Source organism: Amblyomma mixtum, chromosome 5 (genome assembly GCF_055824585.1).
Source record: "Amblyomma mixtum isolate Tamu chromosome 5, ASM5582458v1, whole genome shotgun sequence".
In the NCBI taxonomy this organism is placed as follows: domain Eukaryota; kingdom Metazoa; phylum Arthropoda; class Arachnida; order Ixodida; family Ixodidae; genus Amblyomma; species Amblyomma mixtum.
This window is the reverse complement of record NC_143016.1, coordinates 200,225,828-200,247,887: the sequence shown is the minus strand read 5'-3', so window position 1 is coordinate 200,247,887 and position 22,060 is coordinate 200,225,828. Positions and strand designations below refer to the sequence as shown.

The 22,060-nt window shown below is 45.2% G+C and overlaps 1 non-coding gene across 1 annotated transcript; it reads left to right on the top strand.

Moving 5' to 3' along the window:
• The first annotated feature begins 14,961 nt into the window (after positions 1 to 14,961).
• Positions 14,962 to 15,035, top strand: TRNAT-AGU (transfer RNA threonine (anticodon AGU)). Its single transcript has one exon. It is a non-coding gene; the product is annotated as a tRNA-Thr (tRNA).
• The last annotated feature ends 7,025 nt before the right edge of the window (positions 15,036 to 22,060 follow it).

Below are 22,060 nucleotides of genomic sequence, written 5' to 3'. Positions count from 1 at the left end.
GCGAAGACTCCGAGCGGTGCATTTGCTAAACGGAGACCCGTTGAAAACTGGCTCAAGACAGCTTTTTTTTCTTCCTTGTGAATTCTTGTTTTTCCTTGTGGCATGCTGGTCCACGAACTTCGTCCGAGGGGCACTTGGAAGCCCTCTGCTGCTCCTCCCTTGTAAATCGAGGTGCTAAGTAAACCATGCAGAACGCATAGCCGTGAGACACCGAAACTCAGCTGGCCGCCTGTTGCGCCGCCAATTGCAGTTTTTCTTCGACTTCTAACATTCAGGTTGTTTTCCGTGTTCCTCGTGTGATAAACGTGCACTGGTGGTTTCCAAACAAGACTTATGTTCTTCAGTATCGATCCAACACGTAACCTTCATGCACCTTCGTCAGCCTCAGATTCCTGCGGTCTGTGTTATTTCATCACCACGCTTGTACTTCGGAGACTGGTCTGTGGCGGCTATACTTTACTTCAGGTCTTGCTGTTTTCTACCTTACAAGAGCTTTGTTTTCACAAAGAGTGGTGTTGTTCTGTTGAGGTGCTCGTAATCTATCGATACAAGCCAAGTTCTGTTTCTCCTCAGTGTCTTTTTTAGTCGGGCAACATTATAGAAAGGAAGCTTGCAAGGGTGGAAGAGCGGGTTAGTTGGTAGTTCATCTTGAGGAAAAACACAGCGCACTCCTAAGACACGGACAAAGAAAGGCAAGACGATAGAGCGCTGACTTCAACTGATTATTTTATTGTGGAGCAACATATATATACGTTCGAAAAGTGGGCGGCAAGACATGAGTAACATCTGCTGTGTTTGCACGCGACTGAAGGATAACAAACTACAATTGAAAACAACATGAGGGCAAGGGTGACCCTTGGAGGCAACAAAAAAATGAAAACTAGACAAGATAAAAAGACAAGTGGAGGGGCGATGAAACGGATCACGCTTAAAAAGATGACGCTAAAAGGATGACGCAAGCAGGCAGTACAAGAGACAAAAAACAGTAGGAGATGACAACAAGTGAAAAAATGTACTAAAAGGCCAAAAAGACCATTAAAAAATTTTTAAAACCGATAAAAGAACCAAAAGGGACGTTAAAAGCAGAAGACAGGAAACAACCTTGTCCAAAACGTAAAAAAAGGCTAAAAGACATATTTCGGAATCCTAATCATTAAAGTTGCTCTATGCCTCGCTGAAATAATCACGTTTCGTTAGCGCTATCGAGTGTGTGCTAACACAATCTTCACCTAGCTTTAGAATATGGGCGGCGTCTATAATTTCGCGTGTGGATTGATGCGCGTTTCTCGCGATGACCGAGCAGTCATGAAGGAAAGGCTCGCAGGAACCGGAGGGACACTTTAAACAGTGAACACCCACGTTTTTCTTGGCGGTGTTAGAAACATTATTTGAGTGCTCCATAAGACGCTCATTGAGGCAACGTCCGGTTTCACCCACGTAGGCCTTACCGCAGCTCAAGGCTATCGTGTAAACTACACCAACCTCGCAAGGAACAAAGAGTGCACGGTGCCTAACAAGGCAGGCTGGCTCTCTCACAGGCGGGGCATTTACTCTGCGACAAAGCTTGGATAGCTTGTCGGGCGCCGAGAACACCACTCGGACACCTGCCTTATGACCAATTCTTTTGAGCCTGTGAGAGAGACCACGCAGGTACGGCGCCACAGCGACTTTGTGTTGGTGGTCTGGGGCAGTACTCACTTGGCTTCCTTTGAGTTTCCTCAAGAGGGAGCCGGCTACTGAGATCAGAACAGTCCAAAACACACCAGCAACACAACCTCATAAAGCTCGTACGCACATCCGAGGCCTCCCCGCAGGAACTCCTCGAGGAGCTTCATGATCTATACTTCCCCACATATCCCTCCGCAGACCACCCTGACTACAAAGGCTCACCCAACGAGCTCCTCGACCGACCGATCACTGAGGCGGAAGTCAGGGCAGAACTTCAGCGCCTCAACACGTCCTCAGCTCCTGGCCCCGACGGAGTGCACAACAAGGCCCTCCGCAACCTTGATTCACCCTCCGTCAAAGCCCTAACCGACTACTTCAATGAATGCTGGATGCGCGGTGCCCTCCCACCTCAGCGGAAAGACGCCAAGGTAGTCTTTATTCCCAAATCCGGCAAACCCCTTCACCCCGTTAACCTTTGTCCCATCTCCCTTACTTCGAGTGTGGGCAAGCTCATGGAGCATGTTCTCCACACCCGGCTCAGCCGATATCTAGAGAATAACAACCTCATGCCTTCGCGCATGTTTAGTTTCCGCCCAGGCTTATCTACCCAAGATGCCTTTCTACAACTCAAACACCACATCCTTGACTCCCCCGCGGGCGGCACCAAGGCTATCCTCGGTGTCGACCTCACAAAAGCTTTTGACAACGTTACCCACTCCGCCGTCCTAGAAGGCCTTCACGCCCTAGGCGTAGGTCCGCGGATGTACAATTATGTCCGCGACTTCCTCTCCAAATGCACAACCATACTCACCTTGGGCGATCACCAGCTCCCCGGTGTCTCGCTGGGAGTACGGGGAACGCCTCCTATTTATAGCTGCGTCTATTTATAGCTGCGTATTTTAGCAACGACAATGGGGTAATCTCCCCAAGTGAGGCGGCAATACAGGACAGCCAAATAGAGAACAGCTTAGAACTGACTTGTCTTAACTGGAAAAAGACGGAAGCAAATATTCCTAAAACCACATCCGCAGGCATAGACGAAATTCCAATTATGCTGATTAATGAACTTGACCCAAGAAGCAAGGAAGGGATGATAAAAGCATTGGAGACAGTCATAACAAATCAGCCAATTCCGCACAGCTGGAGGCAGAATAAAATGGTTTTCATTTATAAAGGGAAAGGAGATAAGATGAATGTAAAATCCTTCGGTCCGATTACGAAAACATCTGTTATGTACTGGCTGGCAATGCAGGCGGTGAAATTAAAAATGCAGTCATAGGTAGAAGGTAATCGGATACTCGGAGAACTTCAGAATGGGTTCAGAAGGGGTAGGCGTTTAGATGATAGCCTGTTCGTGCTTACCCAATGCATAGAAATAGCTAAGGCGGAAAACAGACCTCTCTTTTTAGCCTCTCTGGACATACGCGATGCATACAATAACGTGAACAGGTAACTCCTGTGGAGCATGTTGAAAGATTTAGGTATCGGTCATGAGGTAATTGATTTTCTATAGGACATCTATCTTGATATTGAAGTTGAAATTACATGCGAAGGCAAAAAAAGTACCACAACCGTGGGGGTGCACAACGGATTAAGGCAAGGTTTTCCTCTATCACCGCTGCTGTTCATGCTTGATGTGATAAATATGAAAAAAAGGCTAGAAGAAAGTAATCTAGGTTATAATCTGTCGTACAGATTAGGCGGAAATGTGGTTGAGCAGCGACTCCCGGGTTTAATGTATACGGACGATATTGTACTGTTAGCAGATAGCCAGGAAGATTTACAAACTTTTGTTAATTGCTGTCGAGACGAAGCAGACGCTCTAGGATTCCGTTTTAGCGCAACTAAATAAGGTGTGATGATTTTTAACGATACAGCTGACCAATTGCTTAGAATACAAGGCCACGAAATACCCAAAGTGGCCGAATACAAATACCTCGGGATATGGCTAAACGAAGGGCAGATATACACGGAAAAGCATGAACAGGCTCTTAGGGCAAAAGAACGAAGAGATGCCGGGATAATGAAACATAGGGCATTATGGGGGTACAACAAATATGAAGTACTAAGAGGTATTTGGAAAGGAATAATGGTGCCGGGACTTACTTTCGGCAATGCGGTTCTGTGCTTAAGGGCAGAAGTTCAGTCGAGATTAGACGTCAATCAGAGAGCTGTTGGAAGATTAGCACCGGGTGCCCACGGCGAAACCACAAACGACGCAGTACAAGGGGATATGGGCTGGGCATCGTTCGAAGCACGGGAAGCTAGGAGTAAAATACTATATGAAGAACGCCTGAGGAAATTGGACGATATCAGGTGGGCAGCTAAGGTATTTAAATATTTATACAGAAAGAGCGTTGACTCACAGAGGCGGAAAAAAACTAGGAAACCAACCAGTAAGTATGCCGGAGACGAGGAGGGAGAAAGAAAGAGCATTAAACGACAGGTTAAAAACGCAGAAGTTAAAAATTGGATGAATTCAATGGAAAAGAAACATAGTGTAGAACTATATCAATACTGGAAAAGGCAGATCAGGAAAGAATTTTTTTTAGGAAAGGGATGGTGACACGCGCGTGTCAGCATCCACGTAGGGGGGCTATATCGCTCGTGACACGCAGATACCCACGTGACAACATAATTAAACAAAAGGGCGCATAAAATCAACATAAACCTTTTGTAATATTCAGTAACAGCTTAAATACTCACCTATAATAGTACAAATGTTAGGTTTTGTTTTAAAATTTGGTCGAAATGTCTTTAAAGCGCATGAGTTGAGGCGAGGCGGCAGCCATGGCTTGCGGCGGAGTTCGCACCGATGAACTGCAGGAAATGAATTGAATTCGGTTCGACGGCATTTAGATCGCCCATACGGAGTTACTCGATCGATACTGCGATGGGTTCTCGATCGGCACCATCGCAGTGAAGAAAGGTCTGCGCCAAGGGTGTCTGTCGTCGCCACTCGTATATTCTAATGGCGAGCATCGAGCGAGAGCTGCTTAGGTCGCAGAATGGTTCAGCTGGCATGGACGACGACCGCCGCGGACAATCTAGTACTGCCTGTGGAATACCCCCTAAGGATTTGCGATTGCTGCTGAACAATTGCGATAATGTGGTTACTCGTCTGAACCCGCGGCTCAGTTCCAAGAAGACTGGTTTTCTGTTTGGCTGGAACCAACACGGCGGACTAAGAATTAACTCTGGAAAATAAGACCTTCGCCCAGAGTTTACAGTTCCCATGTCTGGGAGTGGAGATGCTCGCTGGAAATCCGTTACGGCCTTCACAAGGCTACCGACAGGCTGCCCTTACCTTCCATGGCGCCGATTTGATCAGGCGATATGCCGAATGTGTGGGCAATCAGACAAAGCTGCGGAACACTTGGCTCTCTTCTGCCAAGGCCTTTCTAGTCCACCGCGGATGACAAATTCTACAGGCGTTTGGGTCTCCATTTTCCACCCAGCTAGAGGAACTGAATCGCGATCACAGCAGCAAACATAATGTCCGAGCCCCAGTGGAGACCATCGAGAAGCACCTTGCTGGATGGTGGGTGCTGTGTACCACGATACTAGGAGCACCTCAATAAACACTGGTTGGGGGTGTCATGTGGCAGCAGTCACTGAAATGGCCACCAAGCTTACGATGTGCTGCTGTCATTGATGTTCCAGTTGTGTGTGTGTGTGCGTGTGCGTGTGTGTTCATGCATGTGCATGCATTCTGTGTAGGGAGTGACTAGTTGTGTGTGCTATGTGCACGTGTTTGTGTACTCTGGCTGGGCACCACAGCAGCTGTGCCCATCTGATTCAAAGGACAAGGCCACCGTCATCATCAGGCTGTCTCGACTAACTCAGCTATCCACTGCTCCACAAGGGGGAAAGAATTATCATGCAGGATCTCAGAAGATTTGGCGTGCATAGCAATATCATCGAGTGCGATTTCTAATTACATACAGGGCTTCGATGGCGCACTGTGCTCGATGCGACTCCGATGCTTCAAGCTATTGAAAGCAAAAGAAGTTCCTTGTGCCCGAGCCTCAAAATTGTTTTCTTTCTTTTTGGTGGTTATGAAGATTCCATGAGGCCTTCAAATACGGAAGACCTGAAGTGCTCTGTAGCCAGACTGTTTGTCTGGCTTCCATTGGTTACTGTCACATAAAGAGAAGTACATGTCTGCGCGTGTTTCTGTAAAAAGCTCTCCAGCAGTGTGGCGTGGAATAAAAGTCTCCTACTATTGTTTTTCAAACGAACAGGTCAGCTTCGATGGCCAGTGCTCTAGAGCACTATGCTGTCGGCACAGCCGATCACGCCTCGTGTTAAAGTACAACACACTCTTGCACTATGCACTGCATATTGTCATCTTCATCAGCTTCCAGGCGTGAATAGATCGGTTCACCTTAGCCTCGATCAGAGCTTAACCCCGTCTAATATCCTTGCCAGACTTGCCGACGACCTAGAAAAACAAAACAATGAGCCAATCAGGCTAAACACATGCTTTCACATGTCTGTTCAGGTGAACTATGCGAAAACCCTATCCTTCTTCGTCTAGAATTAGATCATTATTTCTTGTCTGACAGAGTGAGAACTGCAGTTGGAAATGGTGCACTGTATATTTTGGTTGCATATATGAGGGTATATGCACTGAAATGTGTAAACTGGGTGCAGATAGCTTTCGGTTCTGTTTTTCGAAATGCTCGAGCAGATTCTTGTAGGATATTAACAGGGTAAAGATATTTACCGCATTTTCCTAGCTTTGTCTTTGGAAGTTTTTTTCTTTCTCGAGTCCTTTTTACAAAATAGTTTTTCCTGCTGCTGTTCTATCTACTCCTCCAATTTTAACCACTAGGTCAGCGGCCTTACCGCGGCATGTGGCTAGGTCAGGATGACTTCAGTCAAGGAGAAATTCAGAAATCCTCAATTGCTGGGCATTGCACGTGCACCCTAAAGAACCCCAGCTGGTCAAAGTTAATCTGGTGTCCACCGCTGTGGTGTTCCTAATAGCTCACGCGTCGCTGAGGGATGTTAAGTCACATAGTTTACAATTAAATTTTTTTTTCCAATTTCTAGGGAGCTCAAGTTAGTCTTGTGAATCTTAACGTATATTTCTCTCCATAGGAGAGTAGGGAGACATTTACACCCATTCACGCTTAATTGTTATATACGGTGGGTGAGTGGTGCCATAGGCAGAGCAGAAAAATGCATGGGAACACTTAATTTCCTCATCCTCATTATTCATTGAAAGGATAGAGCAGACCAAAAAAAAACGCCTGAAACATCTTTGTTCTAAGGCACTTTAGCTGAGTCCCAGAGCCAAAAGTAGTGTGCTGATATGACTTATTTTGCAGTTCTTATAGTGACTTCTGTATGCCTGCAGTGCCAAATTTAAGAGAAGAACCTTGCTCGGTTGGCGGAAAGACTCTTGGGAAAGCCGAAGAAAAAGGCTACGCCTTCCCCTCAGGGGCACCAGGAAGAGACAAAGAAGAAGGTCGTGTCCATCTGGGTATCTGCACGGTGTCTCTCATCGTCTAGGAAAGATCGCAGCGTGACACAATGTGCAGGTGGTGTTCTCCGCCATTCATAAAGTTTAGAAAGTGTTTGCTGCAGTGAATAAGAGGCTGGTACCGGCCTCTTCCAGAAAGGAGGTTCAAAGGTGCACTGTGTCGCATGCAGACAAATTCATTAGTTGCAAAGAAGGGGTGGTGTGTAGGGTTCCTTTGTAATGCGGTCAAACGGCTAGGTGCTGAAACGTCAGATTGAAAGAGTGTGAAAAATTTCTTCACAAGGAAAAAACCCCCTTCTTCCAACCTCGTGCTACACTGCTACGAATGCAAAGAACATGAAGATCATCTTTGCGTGCGGGACTTACATAAAACGTCGATAGCATGCAAGAGTAGTAACCAGATAGGCAAGCAAATTTTCAAAGCATGTTGCATCGCTAAGAACTCGTACACGTGTGTAGCAAAACCATCTGTTGCTTTGCAGAGAAACGAGACAGCATTCCTTATAAGTGCCTTTCCTGTGCAGTGTAATTCTTGATGTTTTTCTTTTTTTCTTTCGTTTTAAGTTTCTTGCGTTTTCACCTTATATATTTTCTGATTTTTCCATTAAACCTTCAATTGTTAGACAGTGCCCGTGTCATCTTCTCTTTTGCCGGTCCTTTGTCTGTTTTGGGCTCGTCTTCAAGATGAACTGCATCCAACTCGCCCAATACAGCGTGGTGCAAATTTAAAGCCTGGACAATTTGGCTGCAGAAGCAATGTTTTTGTCGGGCTCAGCCCAAATTTACGGAAACTCGGTGCTTTCAGGAAAACATCAACAACCCACAAGTCTACGAACACAAAGCAAATTTTTATTTTGAAGAAGTGTTGATGTCTATAAAAAGAAAATGTCTGAGTTCACAATACCATTTTGTAATTGCTGTGTAAAAAATAATGATGTGATGTGACGAAAATAAAATGCTGTTTTTTTAATTTAGTTCCATCCCGCTTCCTAAAACAAAAATCACACCTGGCATGAAAAGCACTCTGCACCCCATTGGCATTAGTTGTTACAGAAATGGGCATGGGCCAAGCAGTGGCAGACTTATGGGTCACTCTTGGAGGAGGTGGTTTGGGGGGATAATCCCATTTGGACCATGTATTTACGGGCACTTTTTGTCTAAAAGATTTATTTATTTATTTATTTAAATACCCTTAGGGCCCGGCTGGGCATTACATAGGGGGGGGGGGGGGGGACAGCAAATAACACAACTACTCAAACTTCACTTCATGCATAATACAGATAGAGAACAAAAGAACTAGGTGTTAATGATCAAATTCGATAGTTATTTTTAACATCGTGGGCATGGTGCACTGGGCAATAAACAAAAATAATATGTACACGCATACGGCAAAGCAGGGGTACAAGGCGACAAGTTCAAACAGACGACAATGCTGCGCCTGATTGAAGAAATGTTAGTAGCGCTGAACGGAAAGATGATGGTTCAGTGATAGCTACAATGCTAGCAGGTAAACCATTCCACTCCCTTATAGCCAAGACTAACGTTGAATTCTGATATTTCTTTGTGCGGGCGAAAATTGTTTGAATTTTATGCGCATGGTCAGTTCGAGATGATATGTGATGTGCTGCTGTGATGTGCTTCCGTGCAAAAGATGAATGGTTGTAGTAGAGGGAGTGGAACAACGATAGGCGAAAGAATTTTCGTCGTATGTTGAGGTCCAGAAGATTTAGAGACTGTTTTATTGCAGTAACTCTCTGAAATGGAGAGTACGACCGTAAAATAAAGCGTGCTGCCTTATTTTGCACTGATTCTATAGAGCTAGATAAGTTTTCTTGGTGGGGATGCCATACTACCGAACAATATTCCAATGATGCCCGAACTAGAGATATGTAGGCCAGTAGTTTGGTGTCAGGGTTAGCTAGAGATAAACGGCGTTTAAGCAGGCCTAATTTTTTCAAAGATTTGCTAGTTATATACTCTATGTGGCTATGCCAATTTAGGTCCGGGGAAAGAACAACGCCTAAATATTTGAAAGTTGATGAGCGCGCAATGACGCTATTATTTATACTGTAATTGTTTACTGGTGTTTTAGAGAGTGCGGAGAAAGTCATCTGTTTGGTTTTATCGGTGTTTATTTCCATCTGCCAAACACTGCACCAAGTACTTAACCTATCTACATCAGTTTGCAAGACAACAACGTCGTTAGGATTAGCTATTTCCCTATAAATGATACAATCGTCAGCGAAAAGACGTATGGAGGAGCTAATGTCTGAAGCGATGTCATTAATATAAATTAAAAACAGAAGTGGACCTAAGACGGATCCTTGAGGTACACCTGATTTAACATTTTTAGTTTCAGATACGATGTTATTAGCGGATACGGATTGCTGCCTGTTAGTTAAAAATTCTTCAATCCACTTTGTAGTATAATGATCAAGCTGCAAGTTGTGCACCTTTTTGATAAGGCGCTTGTGAGCTACCCGATCGAATGCTTTTGAAAAATCAATAAAAATTGCGTCAGTGTACAAGGCGCTATGAATTGTAGAATGAAGATTCGTGACTAATTCAAATAATTGGGTTTGACATGAATGCCGGTACCGAAAACCATGCTGATTTTCAAGTAGCAGGTCATTTGCATTAAGGTGTTTCATGATGTGGGTAAATATTATGTGTTCCAGTAACTTGCAGCACACTGAAGTAAGAGAAATTGGTCGGTAGTTGTTGGGATTTGTAATATCTCCAGACTTAAATATTGGTATAATGAGTGCAGTTCGCCAATCGTCTGGAACACAGCTACTGTTCAAAGACTGCTGGAATAAAAGTGATAACAATAATGCCGACACATGAGACGTTAGCTTTAGAAGCTTTGTGCCTATGCCATCAGGACCAGGGCTAGAATTTAATGGAAGCCTATCAATCGCCCGAAGAACCCCAACGGCTGTGATAGTGATAGGATTAGAATGATAAGCAATGCATGGAACGGGAAGCTGAAAGTGCTCGGAAATAGGTGCCTCGTCTGTAAATACTTGGCTGAAATGACTGTTTAGATGTTCCGCACTTGCTTCTACGGGGACCAAATTTCCATTTACTTCCTTTAGTGTTATTAACTCGCTTGAATCTTTAGGATTGACAACACGCCAGAATTTTTTCGGGTTTGTTTTTAACAGGTTCGGAAGCGTATGATTAAAAAAGCGATCCTTTGCTTCTTTTATACTTTTTTCCGCCACAGATGATAGGTCTTTATACCTTTGCCAATCACGGGGTGCGTTAGCCTGAGTAGCCTTTCTGTATGCCCTTTTTTTTCTGTTCAGATGCTTCCTGATTTCCTTCGTGAACCAAGGAGCGTCAACTCTTGTCTTGATCTGGATTTTTGGTACGCAAACTGCTTCAATTTCCTTCAACTTGTCGCGGAACATTATCCAGTTTTCATTTGTGCTGCGTTCCTCAAAGTTATGATGGAATGCGGTTACAAAGTCAGCTAGCATTCGGCTCATTTTGTCTTGGTCCGCTCTGGCGTAGTTCAAGATATATTTTTTAGCGGCTGTTTTTGTGTGAGCCTGTATCGGGTGTAAACAGTGTACAAAGCTATGGTCGCTAACACATTCTAACACATGCACTTCTGTATTGTGAGGTTGATTAGTAAAGATCAAATCCAAGATATGTTTTCCACGTGTTGGCTCATGCACCAGCTGAGTTAGATTGAACAAGTCAAGAGTACTGCGAAAGTTGGAACAGTGATACAGGCTACCCTGGGAATCTCCAAATGATACACGCCAGTCAATGGCAGGGTAGTTAAAGTCTCCTCCTAAAATAAGGATGCATTTCGGGAATTTGTTAAAGATGCATTCAATGGCCCAATGAAAATATTCAACAAAATTTGACCAACAGTCAGGTGGTCGATAACAAACACCGATTACATAAGTCATACCACTAAACCGTAACGTCACAAACAGCAGTTCAAGAGGCGTGTCAAGAGGAAACAGAGATGGCTGATAGTCGCTTCTTACCGCGATCATGACGCCTCCTCCTCTCGAAGTCAGTCTATCTTTGCGGAATATTGATAAATGGCTTGGAAACAACAGATCAGAATTTGGTACGTCTCCGGTCAGCCAGGTTTCAGTGCCAAGAACAATATCAGCTTCACATGTGTGCATCATTGCTTTCGTCACTTCATGTTTAGTAAGTAAGCTACGGAAATTGGCCATGAGGATGGATACATTGCATGCGGTTTTTTGTTTTACTGCATTTCGGTCTGCCTGTCACGCCGACAGGTTGACATCATCCGTAGAAGCCAGCGTTGAAACCTGCACAACTTGGTCAGTTTCAGCATCGTAACGGTACAAAGTGTCGCGAAATTTGAGTTTATTAAAATGGACAGCATAGCGCTCATTTTCAGTTTTGTTGATTTTGGCGAAGTCCCGCAGCTTTTTACGTTCTAACTGAACTTGCGGGGAATAATCTTCTTCCAGCCATACCTTGGGCGAAACATCTTTCAACTTATGGGCATTGCGGAGGACTTAATTTTTTGCCTTAAAATTGAAAAATTTGATCATGATTGGCCGGTGAGCGCCAGCGCGTTGTTTTCCTATACGATGTGCACGTTCAATTTCGCCTATCTCGACACCAAGGTGAGGTGAGAGGAACTCACGAACAACTCGCTCTGTTTCCGTGTAGTCTTCCTTGTCAAGTTCGGGAAGACCTTTACCAAGCACGTTGTTCCGTCTCATTCGATTATTCAAGTCATCAACGACATTAGTCAGTTTTCTCTGCGTTTGCGATAATGAGCACTTAACATCTTCAACAGTACCGCTGACAGTGCAAACATCGTCGTTAATTTTCGGTACGCTACTCACGCTTCCTTCAATGACACCAACCCTGTCTTTTAAGTCTTCAATAGCCTTGTGTATTTCATCAAGTGCTGTTTTGGTGCTGCTAAAGTATACTTCATTTTCATTTTGGAATTTGTTCAGCAATGTCAGAACATCATCGAACTTCGGTCCAGGGTTACCCTCGACATCACCAGCACAGAGGAATAGTGCAGCAATGCACATCAATGCTAACATTGTGGCAGGCTTAGGAAAAACACCGCTTATGAAGTTACATCCTGCACCGAAGCGCTCAGGTTTTCTGCTCACACTTTGCCGAAACGGTAGAAAGGAGCCGATACGGGCCCTGTAAGTGCTTACATCAATGCCCATAGCGTTACACGGGTACAACACAGCGAACCACAATGGGGATCAGCCGCCGCGGTGGCTCAGTGGCTATGGTGCTCGGCTGCTGGCCCGAAAGACGCGGGTTCGATCCCGGCCGCGGCGGCTGAATTTCTTTGTGGGAGAAATTCGAGGCCCGTGTACTGTGCGATGTCAGTGCACGTTAAAGAACCCCAGGTGGTCGAAATTTCCGGAGCCCTCCACTACGGCGTCTCTCATAGCCTTAGTCGCTTTGGGACGTTAAACCCCATAAACCAAACCAAACCAAACCACAATGGGGATCACGACCACATAAAATCGACTACAGTATTAAGGACAGTGATTAAGACGTCATACCTATAACAGTGAAAAGAAGAGGCGCTCAGCAGTTGCCACGCGTGGTCGCAAATCCCAGGGAAACAGAGGTGATGCAGTCCTTATATAGCTGGTGGTGGCGCTGTTCACGACGATAAAGATGACGTCACTTCCCAAGGCAGTTATCACGGAGCAGCCAGCTTGCAACAATCAGAACTGTCAGTCGTGTGGTCGTTGTCTTGATGGCTATAACAGTGAAAAGAAGAGGCGCTCAGCAGTTGCCACGCGTGGTCGCAAATCCACGCGTGGTCGCAAAGATAGGGTTCAGATTGGTTTGCCTATGTGAAATTTCTTGCTTGGGAGATATTTTCCTCCCCATCGCGGCATAAATCAGCCCCCGGAGCCCAGTTTATGTGAACAGAGGCAGTTCTGGCAATTTCAAAATTTTTGGGCATCAGCAGCACCCTTTAGCCCAGATCACTTCCACCTTCTAACATATTGTGTGAACTGCGGCGGAGACCATCCAGCTTATTGTTGTCCATGTTTAGTGTGGAAAAAGGAAGACAATACAATAAGGCTGAAAGTCAGAGAAAACGTTTAATTTTGTTAAGCACGCACAGGCACATGACACAGTCGTCAAAACGTGCCTCTCGTGCTGTGTTCATGTGTATAGAATAGTAAAGTGGCCCAGGGAGTCGGACTTTTATTGAGATCAGTAGTGTAGCGTAGCTGGCAAGTATTCTGAACTGAGCCATGAAAACCAGATAACCTATTTTCCTCAAGAGGAAAGCATGATATCTTGTTTGCACTCACTGATGAGGGAAAAACTCTGAGAGTGATAATGAGGGTGGTATGTTAATTAAGGACAGCGCAGTGAAGCATGGAAAGTAACATGGCAGGGCAAAGATAAAGGGTTTGAGGAGATCCTAATGAGTTAGGGAGCAAGTAGGAGGTAAGGAAATGCTAGCTGAAATCAAGGAAATGTACACAGTGAGTATGTGGAGGACGGATAACTGATGACCCATTATACTAAAGGAATAGATTCTGTTGCAAGAAAGACATAGCAGAGAGTCAGGTGGGCAGGTCAGATTAGTTTGATTGCAGGGATAAGGTGGCCGCATCTAGAGCAGGAGGACATGGTTAATAGGCGGGATATTGGAGGGGACTTCATCTCGTAATGGATGGAGTTCACCAAGCGATGTTACATCAGGTGCTTCTAAGGATGAAAGTTATGTGCCTTGAAAAGGCATGCTTCCTTGTGCTAGCTTTACTCGTTAGCAATGGAGGCTCTGGGAAGCAGATGATTTCAAGCATCAGCATTTTAATGGCACAAATATAGTAAGTTTCATAACTAGCCAAGTTTGACATTGAAAAGGCAACTGAATAGGTTTCAGAAAGTTGAAGAGCTTAAAGGGGGTGAATGTATGAAACTTGAAGGTAAAACATGCAAAGTCCTTTCGGGCGAGTATTTGAAACGATGATGTAAATGTTGTCCGAAATCCTGACGGTGTTGAAGCTTCTCCGCAGCGCTAGCGCCAATATGGGGTGTGCATCATGATGTCAGAGAAGGTACCGCTACATTTACCATGCATCAAGGCTAGTTTTCAAGGAAAAAAAATCTAAGGTCGTCGAAGGCAAATGTCGCCTACCGTTGTTGAGCAGCACGTAACAAGGCACGACAGGGTGTGGTCGACGACAGTGCAAATTTGAAATCTTGCCTTCCGTGACGCCACACCAACCTTCTCTGCACTCCTCCGGTGTTGTGAGGAAAAGGCTAAAACTTAATCTTTGATTATATCAATATTTTAAATGCTGATGCAAGAACTGTTGGCATGGTTTACCTACAGCTTGTAAAGATTTGAATCCTTGAGTAGCTTGGAATTTTCAAAAAATGGTGCAGTTGCCCTTTAAGACCAGATACATATCAAGCATAATTTTGAGTGTAATCTAAACACAATATGAATGCTATGCTTATAAAAGAGTCTAAATGTTTCACATTGCTTGATAAGCACGTCAGAATGCGTTATAATTTTATATGAAAACTGCACCAAAACTCTGTATCAGTCTGATGCTTGCCAGTATCAGCAACATGAGCAGTATTAGTTTGACCAAATAATTAGGGGAATCCCCCAAGGTTGGGTAGATTTGTAATAAGGGAGTAATTACTTATTCAATGAGTAATTACTTCCTTATTACAAATCTACTCCACCTTGGGGGATTCCCCTAAATATTTGGTCAAACACTGTTCCCACTTCGAGTTATAGATCAATTCGCTCTCGCCCTACCATAAGCTTGCCGTCCCGGTTAGCTCAATTGGTAGAGCGACTGCTCCAGTGTAGCGGTGGTCCCGGGTTCGAACCCCGGACCAGGACGAATTTTTCTTTAACTACGAAGTTTCTGTGAAAGCTGTATAGCTTTCCTTTGTGGCCGCATGGCTGCGCTCGGGTGGACGTCAATGAGTAATTACTCCCTTAATAGCAGTATTAGTTTATAAGACTACTAAGCCATCTGTATCGGTAGGACAATTATGTCGAGTCAGATTTCGTTACATCACTATGATATGAGGAGGGCATACAGCAAGCACAAACAGTAAAGAAAAAAAAATTAGGTGAAGAGCACAAAGCAGAAGAGGGGAATAAAATTGTCAAATGCAACCACCTATGGTAAACGCTCACGAATGTTCATTAACACACATAGGATGTTTCGCTACCAAAAGACACGTGCAAACTGAAATGCATATACCACATAATAACACTGAAGAATTATAAAGACGCTTCCAGAAAATATTCTTGCAGTGTTCAGAGACTAGGTTTTTGTACTGAAAAACCTGTTGAAGTTAGTTTCTTAATTAATCATGGGGCTGCGTGACGCATCATTTGTCAGCCAAGTCCCGGCTGAAGCAAAGGTTCCAATATACTTGTTTTCAAAATTTATAAAACGGTGCCAAGGTTGGCTTGAGGTGCGACAGTTGTAGAAAGATGTATGGTCACGGTGAGAAATGGATTTTGTATGTCTGATGGCTTTGCTGTGTGTAATGTAAACCAACATTAGCTATGCAACACGCAATGTTCTTTTGCAACATGTAAATTTGATTTTGGCTAGGGTAGCTTGAATAGTACTTCCTAAGACAAAGGAATGCTACATTTCCTGTCTGAAAATATTAGAAAAAGGGCCACAATTGGGCTTTATCGCACGAAGCAGATTTAAGTTATTGGATAGTGGACCGAATCACCGGCCTGTTGAAGAAATTGTCTGCTACAGGACTCTTTTCCAAAGCATTTCATGCCACAAAAGCTAAAAGCAAGGCCTGTAGAAAGCTGGCATCTACCCAGCAGCACTGGGGATTGAACCCAGCGCCGTCCACATGCAAGGTGCATGCTGAAACTTCTGGGCCACTGCCTAGCAATTACTAGGCAGTCTTACAATTTTATTTGTTAGGGTAATTGATAATTCAAGCAGTGTACTTTTTTTGAAGGAAAAAAAGTTTGTACCAGTTACCTTATGAGAGTAACGTACATGAACATTTCAATTCTTGTCAAGTATATGTAGATGTTGTGGCACTAGAGATGTTGTTAAGGGGCAAGCAAGATTAGCCTTGCATTGAAAATTGCGGAGTTGGTCCACCTGTATCACATAGTCTGTAAACAAAATACAACTCCTACCACTGCTCTATCACAAAAGGAACTGTGAGATTATGCTTGTGGAAATGTCAAGAACAGCCTCGTCACGTTTTCAAATAAAAAATAAAAAATAATATTTATTTCTCTTTCCCTTAAATCAAATACCAACTGATCCTTTAGAAATGACACAGAGTATTGTATGTGCTGCATGGGACCCTTGTTTGCTGAAGGGAGAGAGAGACTAATGAATACGGGAGAGGTCTGCTTGGTTGTTAGCCCAGCTTGCTACTCCAGGTGAGGTGAAAGAAGAGAAGAAGATGAAAAGGAGAGTGTGAAAATAGAGGAAACGGAAAAAATAAATTGTGAACAGTGAAATATAGCATAGTCAACACTCCCGCACTCACAAACACACATAATTATCAAAGTGTGTCCACCAACCCATCTTCCTAAGAAAAACTTATAATGCTTTTGTCCCTAGCGCAGCCAAAGCCACATCACTCCAGGGTCCAAGAAACTGCTCCAGGTGCACGGGGTCATCCTGACGGAGTCCTAAAGCACTTAACAGTGCCTTGCAATGGTTAATAAAGGTTTGGCAGCAGCTGATCAAGTGTTGAAGATCTTCGCGCACACCACATGTCGGGCGCAGAGGGCTACTTGATGCACCAGTTTTATGAAGATGGCATTTAGTGAAGGGAATGTCGATGCGGATTCAGTGCAAGCAATTGCAATCATGTATATTTAAATTGCGTGGCATGCGGAAGTCACAGGTTGGGTTGATATGAAGAAGGGGTCTGCATTGACACTGCGGATTACACCAAAAAGAGTGTTGCATCTGCCAGCATTTAGTAGTCAGCAGACTCATGCCATCAGAACGAGAAAAGGGTACCTTTGGAAGCAAGGATGTGTCACCATGTGCCGACCTCACTGCACCGTCAGCATGATCATTGTCTGCGAGGCTGGAGTGAGCGGGTAAACACTGCAGGACAACACGGTGACGTAGCTCACAGGCCTCGGTGTGTAATCTGTTCAAGTCATTGACGATGTGCTCCTGAAGGCTTCGTGATGACTTTATCGATTTTAGTGCCGTGTGAGAGTCACTGAAGATAACCCACGCTGTTGGCAGTTGTTGCAGAATGTAAGTAAACGCTGCTTTTAGAGCAGCCAGCTCGGTAGCAGTCGTCGAGTCGCTGTAGTTGTGGTGCACAATGACGGAGTCCAGGTGCCAATTGCTGATGAGATGGAAGTGTCAGAGCCATCAGTGTAGATGTAGCGGTGCACACTGCAGCAACCATAAATGCGCTCAAGAGAAAAGTACTCAAGTGCAGGATCAGGGGTGTTTGTTTTTATTTTAATGCCAGGGACAGTTGTCCTGATGTGCCATGCTATGTACCTCTAAGATGGGGAGGAGGTTGTGACAGAGTGCTGGTATTTTTATGGAAGAAGGTCAGAAATCAGAAACTTCCTCTATGTAGTACTCTGTGAATGGATGGTTAAGTACACGAGCCACAAACCGCACCTCGGCACAAAGGAGCTCCAGGGTTAACAGTACTGATGCAGATAGGCGTCTGCTCTCTGCTAGAGTACCCACTGTGGAGGTGTTCTTGGGAAGGCCCATGCAGATTCGCAAGGCTTTAGCTTGCATAGCTTCACGGATTTTAATATTTGTTTGAGAAATACCCTGAAGAGCTGGGAGACTGTAGCGAAGGCCTTCACAGTGCGCTCCATACAGTCGTAGTAATGAAGGTGTAGAGCAGCCTCGATAGTGGAGAGCATACAAATGATAGAGGCGCAAGAGGAGAGCTTGACTTTCAGCTGTTGCACATGTGGGGACCATGATAGCGACCTGTCAAGCGTCACCTTCTGGAATTTATGGCTGGTGACGTATTGTATTGGGGGACCAGCAACTTTCAGCACGTAGCGCGAAAGATCGCGCCTCGAAAATGCAATTGCTGGGCTTTTATCTGGCAACATGCTGAGATCATGCTGACTTAAGAATGATTCAATGCAGCGTTTTGCCCTCTGTAATCAGACGTCCACAATGCGCCTGTTGCATCCGGAACACCATATATGTACATAGAGGGAGAGTTCAACTGTAGGTAGTAACCATTTTTCCAAGCCAAGTGAGATATTGAAAAGGGTGTGACTTAAAATCCCCCTCTGAGGTACTCCGCACAATATTTGATGCAGAGCTGTGTCACCTTAACTTGCTGACGTGAAAATTCATCTTTCATGCAGATAGTCACCTAGCCAGTCATACATTCGTTCACCAATGCTAACTGATTGTAAGGCTGAATGAATTGACTAATGTGTGAGATTATCAAAGGCTCCCTTCATGTCAAGAAACACAGCTATGGTCATAGACCACTCTGCTGTGCTGCGTTTGACACAACTGGTATGGGCAATAATACTGGTGCTGCATCCTTTTTGGAAACCAGACATGGTCGGACGGTAAATTCCCCTGTTCATCTAGTCCCAGGTAAGGCGGGAGTGTACGATTTTCTCCATCGGCTTTCCGATGTAGCTTAAAAGCGCAATGCGACGGTAGGCGCTTAAGTCAGTTGATGGTTTTCAAGGCTTGAGAATAGGAATGACATGTGCATGCTTCTAGCATGTTTCAAGGCAGCCGGACTCCCAGGAGGTGTTATAAACTGCGAGCTGAACCTTGGCCTTACTTCTCAAGTGAGAAAGATCAGTGTAGCTTACACATTTTATTGGTAGCTGCCAGAGCCGCATGGAGTTCTTCCGTAGAGAACAGTTCGTCATGGAGGACAGTGTTAGGTGAAGGGGTAAAGCTTTGGAGAGGCAATGGCATCAATACGGCTGTTAATCGAGCAATGATCTTAGAACAAGAAGCCTCCGCTGCGTCGAGACGAAAAATATTCGCATTTACACCTATGCCCTTAAAAGGATTTGGTGGCACGGGCTGACTGTCTGCATACACTAGCTGCTACATACCTTAGAAAGAGGCTTTCTGGGATAAAGCTTCGCGCAAAAGGATCGCCATTCCCGTCTTGCAAGCTTGTCCAAATGGCGCTGAACATGTTTCTGTGCACTCCTAACAACTCTGATGTCTTCTCTATACATCCGGCATGCTCGTCTGTCTGCTCTGCGGCGAATTGCTCGAAGTCCCTCATATTCGCTATCAGCAGCTAAGTACACTTTTTGTAGAGTTATAACCTTAGTGCTGAACATTTTAGCATGTTTTGGTGAACAGATGAACAAAGTTGGTCAAGATGAACAGATGAACAAAGTTGGTGAACAAAGTTTTGGTGAACAGATGTTTCGCGTGGGTGGTTGGTTGCATACTGCGGCTGCCATGAAGTGTTCACATGTGTACTCGCTACAGGAGATGGCTCAACGTTTTGATGCGGTGGAAGAGGAGGGAATTCAACCATGCGCGTCCTCAATGCACAGATGACTGCCTTTATTTTTGCGCGGTGGTTGAGTAGCTTTCTTCCCCGGTGATGAATTTTTCCTGCGGTGACTTCCCTGGATTTGGTTTTGTTAAATTAAAGCACTTTTTGCTCACTTATAGTCTGTATTGTTGGAATGTACTTGTAGATGATTTTTCTTATTTTGGTAAACAGTGCAGCAGAAAAACGTTGCCTCGTGGGGCTTACCGCAGTTAGGACAAAGGGGGTTAGCACTTACGCATTCATTTCGGTTTTCACATTTATTTGCAGCTGGAAGAAAAGAGATAACTATTAAGACTAAGGAAAATGCAATGTTTCAGGAAGTGCGAAGACGATTCACACAAACACAAGGAATGTTCTTGCTCACAGGAAAAAATTGGCAGTGGCTTAGCTCACCTATGCCAGGATATACATAGTGAGAGGTACGGTATATCCCTTGTTACGCCTAGTTGTTTTGCTTGTACCACTGCCGCATCACCGTCATTTATACACCGCGACCCTCCTCCTCCCCTTGCCGCGCATGTGCAGTAGAGCACAACACGCCAGCTGCGTGTCGCACATGCGCAGTCTCGGTCGGAGGCGAGCAGCGTCGGAGCGCGGCGCCGGCAGCTGGGATGTCACTCGGCGGCGCCTCCCGGGCAGAGCAAAGGCGTGGCTGTGACGTCATTCGGCTCCTCGCGCAATCGCACAAGTGGCGCCGAAGGCCCACAGCGAAACTGAGAGACTGCAGGTAATGTAGCTCTCGCGACCGATGTGGAGCAATGGAGTGGAGAACCACACCGTCCAATACACACTGAGCCGGAGGCAGGGCCATATCGCGCCCCCGGCAAACGCAGCAAAGACTGCTCGGCCACCTCTGACAAATGCACCTGGGTTGGCAGCTCTGAAGGCTTCCCGCAATCGGGAGAAGCCTGCAACTCATGCACCCGCAGCTACTCTGCGGACCTCCAACGAACGCCTCCAGGCTCTAGGGAGGTGATGGTCACAGTGACCATTTTGCCTTCGCTTAGGCGGAGCTCTCTTGAGCGTAGGATATGTGGGCATGATCTCTAGTACGCAGGGTGACCACAGTAGTGTACTTTGGTGCTGAGGTGCAGTCATTGGATATGTGTTCATCAGATGCACATTTGGCTCAGGTTTGGCGGCTGCGACAGCTTAGAGAGTCATGGCCATAATTTGACACTTGAAGCACCGTTTGGGATTTAATTGGGATGTATGGTTTTTGGATTCAGTGAGCGCGCGGGCATTGAAACTACTTTTGCCGTCCTGCGGACGTTCAAGACGTCTTCAGGACGTCCAGGGGAGATTCAGTGCACATCGGGAGTTGGCTGGAGGCAAAGTTTCCTTCTTGTTTTTGAGATCTTTTTATACGATGGACATCGCGGGGACATTCTGGTCTCAAAGTTTTTCAGTGAGAGTCAGGAAACCATGTTCAGGTCGAAATTATGCCCTTGACTGTATTGAGTGATCTGTGAGCGCATAATGGAGGCAGGGATGTCTCCAAGCTCGGTCGCTATGGGAGTTTGGAATATTGTACATTGCTGGGATCTCAAGTGAAATGATTCAAACTGTTTTGAAGCGAAAGCTTCACTACGGGACCTCGGGCTTCAATAACGGACCATTAAAATTGACCTTCAAATGACCCTGAGCTTCGAAAGCAAAGGAAAGGCACGTATATAACTGGCACCCAGGGACAGTGGACACCTTAGTAACGCTTTAAGCTATAAAACCAATGGAGCGGGAGTTTGGAAAGCAAAGGAAAGGCGCATAACTGCCTCAAGTCGTGCTTCAAGATATGTGGCAGTACAGTTGTGCGCTGCATGCGTTCGCATTGACAACGTTGTGGCAGAATTGCGGCACTGAAGCAATAGGCCGTCGGCATTCGTTGTGTTCAGTGGCGTTAAAAACGTTTTACATTGAGATGATTTTAAGGAAAGGAAGTGCGCATAACTGGCTCCGGTTAGTGGATGCTTGAATCGTGCTAATAGGTATACGTGGTGTGATGAGAAAGAGATGTTGGCTGCATGTGGGCGCTGACAACGTAGTGGCAGACACGTGGCACTGCTGCAATAAGCCGCAGCGTTCATTAGGTGAGCAATTGCACTCGCTATCAACCATTAACTGCCACCTGCCAGGGTGGGTGTGCTGCCTATTCAGTGTCCATCCCAAACATATACGCCAGCTTCTGGTTATTCCTCCAATACCTGAGAACATGCACCCAGATTTCCACGCTGAACGTCGTACAGAGAGAGCCAAATCGTTAGGAAAACGCTTTCTTATTGATACTTCTGTGGTATATGCAGATACAGCAGATTCTTCGGCTGACAAGACGGTAGCTGTGGTCACCACGGAAAGGGGTACACT